The sequence below is a fragment of the Cajanus cajan genome, chromosome 6 (assembly GCF_000230855.2).
Source record: "Cajanus cajan strain Asha chromosome 6, NIPB_CcT2T_4, whole genome shotgun sequence".
NCBI classification, from domain to species: domain Eukaryota; kingdom Viridiplantae; phylum Streptophyta; class Magnoliopsida; order Fabales; family Fabaceae; genus Cajanus; species Cajanus cajan.
This window is the reverse complement of record NC_138522.1, coordinates 55,336,537-55,341,268: the sequence shown is the minus strand read 5'-3', so window position 1 is coordinate 55,341,268 and position 4,732 is coordinate 55,336,537.

Sequence of the window (4,732 nt, the reverse complement as noted above, 5' to 3'; positions counted from 1 at the left end):
TAAATTATATCTATAAAAAAGAGATTATTTGAATGTGATATTCATTTAATCCTAGAACTTAAGGATATAAGTTGTGACAACTTATTATCATAAAAAAAAACTAAATTTAAAATATGATTAAAAATCAAATATAATATTACAATATTCAATATAAATATTTGAAGTTATTATATCAAAATTTTATTAAAGGAATGGTTAATTAGATGTGACATCTTTTTTAACCTTTGGAATTCAAAGTAAGTTGTGACAGCTTATCTTTAAATTTTTTTTTCCAAAAGTGAGAGTAAAAATAAAAAATGTTCTACCAAGAAATTTTAAGATCATAACATCTATAACAATAATTTTAATTATAATTCTATTGAATTGATTTTGGTGTACACTTTAGTCAATTCTATATTTTTAGGATGAATGAGCTGTGACGGTTCAAGAATCCTATATTTCACTAAAATAATATTTAATTAAAAAACGTCAACACTCAAATATTTTCCACAAAGAACTACGTGACTCTGATTCTTCATTACACATGAAGATACGTAGGAGCAAGAATTAAATCTTGTCGAGCCAAAAAAAAAAAAAATATATTTGATTATTTTAGTGAGATAAATATTTTTATAAATTATAAATAATTAGTTTAATTAATTAAAGGTAATCGTCTTAGGACGAACGTTGTGAGGTGCTAATACCTTCCTCACACGTAATTGACTCCCGAACTCAAAATTTGGTTTTCATAGACTGTTTTCTACTTTATGGTTTTTCCAATGTTTTTCCATATAAAAATAACATTGGTGGCGACTCCTCTTTTCAATTTATTTTTCGTCGTCCCGTCGCGACCGAGGTTGCTACAGATGGCGACTCTGCTGGGGACTGTTTGAGAGTCGAGCCTATAATAATTAGTTAAACTAATTAATAATTTTTAAAAATGCTTTTCTCACTTTTGTTTTATTTTTATTATTGTTGTTATCTTTGGTTTATGTCTCTTATTTGTTGTTTATTTTATTTGCATTAATTTTAAATATGTGTTGTGTAATTTGAACTTTAGGGTAGAAGAATTTTATTTTCTATATCATTTGTGTTGTGTTTTGTAGATTGGATAGTGTAGGACTGCTCCTTTCACACACTTCACTTACACAATTTCACACACGTTTATGAGTGGGGTCCTATGCCCGGACTTGAGTGCAACTTATGATAAGTAAGAGGTTGAGTAGTAGTAACCTTCTTGATGAACATCTTGTTTGGTTATTATGAAGGCCTCACCTAGAGTTTGATCCTTTCTAGGGTATTATCATCTCTAATAGTTTACCTATTATTGTGATTAATATCCTGAGAAGGGTTATTGGCTCTAGGAACCTGTTTTAGAACCATAGTCCCACCCTTTTGAGAGGAACACATATTAGGGGTCTATAGAGCTTTCAACTTAGGAATGCCCTTGTTAAGTATCACAGGAGCAATATTCTACCTCTATTTTCAAATTACATAAAACATAAAAAAAAAAAGATTTTTTTTTTCACTTCATAACAAGTATCATGCATTTCATTTCGTGAAAATTTTAAAAAATAAACTCTTACATCCTATCATGCATTTCAAAAAGAATCCCATAAAATAAAATAGATAACTTCATTGATAGCATGCTGCATTCATTTCTAGGTTGTTGGAGAGTCATAAAGACTTAAGTCGCTGTGAACACCTTTCGAGAAGTCATGGAATCAGGTTTAAGGAAAACTTTAAAGTTAAAGGTCAGACAAACTAACTTGAGCAGTTTGAGAACTCTCAGTAACATGTTAAAAGGCGGTCAGCGACGAACTTTTGTTGTTCGATATGGAAAAATCCTTAACCTATTGGAAGTAGACGTACAAGAGGGAGCTGTCACTGCCCTAGCCCAATTTTATGATCCTCCCTTGAGATCCTTCCTTTTTCAAGATTTTCAACTGGCACCATTACTTGAGGAATTCGAACAAATACTAGGTATTGGCTTAGGAAATAAAAAGCCGTATATGTACATGGGACATTATCCTTCATTAGCCAAAGTTGCCATCTCCTTAGGGACTAATGTCAGAGAACTAGCAAGCAAGAAAGAGACGAAAGGGGGAATTGAAGGTTTCTCGCGAACTAACCTTGAGCGATATGCGCTAAGCTTAGCAGAGAATGAGAGATGGGGTGCTTTCATGGATGTGCTCGCCCTCATTATTTATGGGATTGTCTTATTCCCAAACATTGAAAACTTTATTGACTTTGCTGCAATTGATGTCTTCTTAGCTTTCAAACATGAGAAAAGAAGTCCTGTACCAGCCATTCTTGCAGATACATATCATTCTCTTACCTTGCGTCATGAAAAAAAGGGTGGGACAATTTTGTGTTGTATACCAATACTATACTCGTGGTTCACATCCTACATGTTCAAGAGAGGAAGTCAGATTGAGATTAAAAATAAGAGTGAATGGGCTTACAGCATAGCTAATCTTAGCGAAAAGACCATTTCTTGGTACTTGCGAGAACAAAACATCGATAAAGTGATTTGTCAATGTGGAGATTTCCCAAACGTACCACTCATGGGTACAAAAGGATGTGTAAACTACAATCCCTCTCTTGCGTTGAGACAACTCGGTTATCCGATTAGGAGCCCACCGGTTGAAGATTCGATCACTCCTTTCATGGTCTATGATATGACTAAGGAGTTGGATTTGCTTAACAAGATTAGACAGTCTTGGGATAAAGTGATTAAAAAAGGGAGGGAATTGGGAAAAAGAAATTGTAATGTGGAGTTGAGTTATCAGCAGTGGCTCAATGAGAGAGTCCAACATGTTAAATTACCATTCCAAGGTCCTATTCCAGTTATTAAAGAAATGCCAATTCAAGAACCCATGAATCAAGAAGAGGTAGAAAAACTTAAAAAAGAGTTGGCTAAATCTGAGAAAGAAAAAGAAGATATGAAGAGGGAGTTAATACAGGCCCGCCAAGAGTATCAAGCAATGCAAAGAGAAATTTCCCAAGTAAGACAATGTGTTGAACTAGCCAATAAGCGAGCGAGAATTGAAGAAGAAAGTAAGTTGAATACCCGCAGTTGTTTAGAGGCCGCTTCCACAGAATTAAAGATGCGAAGAAATGAACGTGATCAAGCTAGGGTTGATGGTGAACGATGGAGAGAGGCTTGGGAAACATCCAAAAAAGCTGAAAAAGAAGCACAAAAACAACTGGAGGATTTGAAAGAACAACTCAAAAGGGTAGTGGCTGAGTATGAAAGTAGAGTTCAAGATGAAAAAAGACTAAATTTCAATCTGAATATGGACTATCAAGCCACATTGGGAGAGAAAAATCATCAGGTTATGGGCCTACAGGAAGAAATAAGGCAATTAAGGGACGTCATCGGAATACATGAAGAAAATCAAAGAATTTGGGCATATAATCTTGTGGATCGAGTTCAGCAAGTTAAAAACATGCTCCATGACACTTCTCACTGTAGACCCCTAAAATTGTCCGGGTCGGAAATAAAACTCGAAGACCCTCAAAGATCGAAGGAAAGTCAGCCAGAAGGACTCCTAGAAGACCATAGGATGGCTATCTGTAGGTTTAGAGGTCTTAGAGTAGCTTAAAATAAGGAAGTGGAGGAAATGAAGCCCAATACAGCCGTACTAAACTTAATACGGCCGTATTGAAGCTTCAATACGGCAGCAGTGAACTCAATATGGCGTATTGAAGTTTCTGAAACTTCAATACGGCCGTACTGAAATCAATACGGCCATATTGAAGCTTCAATACAGCCGCAGTGAACTCAATACGGGCGTATTGAAATTTCTGAATTTCAATACGGCCGTATTGAACTCAATACGGCCGTATTGAAGTTCAAAAATTTCAATACGGCCGTATTGATTCCATAGCCCGTATTGCGCCTCATCCCTATAAATATGACGTCGATTGGACGTCATTCTACACTTTCACACACAGTTTTAACCCTCTCCTTGAGTATTCTGGGGTTTTTGAGCAGTGTTCTGCCCTAGAAATCACTCGGAGAGTTGATCCGACGAAGTTCTTGAGTCACGAGCCATTTGCTTGAGTCTCGAACCTAGTCGAAGGGAAATCCTCCGGATTTCCATAGTTAAAATTTTCTAGGAGGGAGCGAGCGGGCTTGTAGAGCGAGGGAACGCCAAAAAGCTTCCCAGTTTTATTTGAATATATAAAAGCACGCTTCAAAGGTTTACTTCTTTAAAGTCCCTTCTTTTACCGCTTTCTGTGTGTATTTAAACTGTCATCATGTAGATAGTTAATTTATAATTGCTTAGAATAAATAGGGGTAATTTAGTAATTTTACGCTGTTATTTTAGAAATAATCTGTCATAGGGAACCCGAAAGGGGCGCTGTGGGGTGCTAACACCTTCCTCACGCGTAACCGACTCCCTTACCCAACTCTGGTTGTAATGGCCAAGGTTGATTTATAAAATCAATTGCCTTATCCCTTTTTCCAATGTTTTGAGTAAAACATTGGTGGCGACTCCACGAACCCTTCCTTTTACTACGAAAACCACTAATCCATGGAGGGTCCCGCTTGGGATTAACATGGATTGGTGAGACATTTAATAAATAAATTGGATAAGATCGACAAGGTCTCAGTTTGAGAACAAGTCGTTCTAATAATCCAATACATTTTCAAAACTAAAATAAAAGCGAGCTCGACCGTCTTCGCGACCGCCGAGGCCCGTTTGGGCCGGTGGCGACAGATGGCGACTCCGCTGGGGAAGCC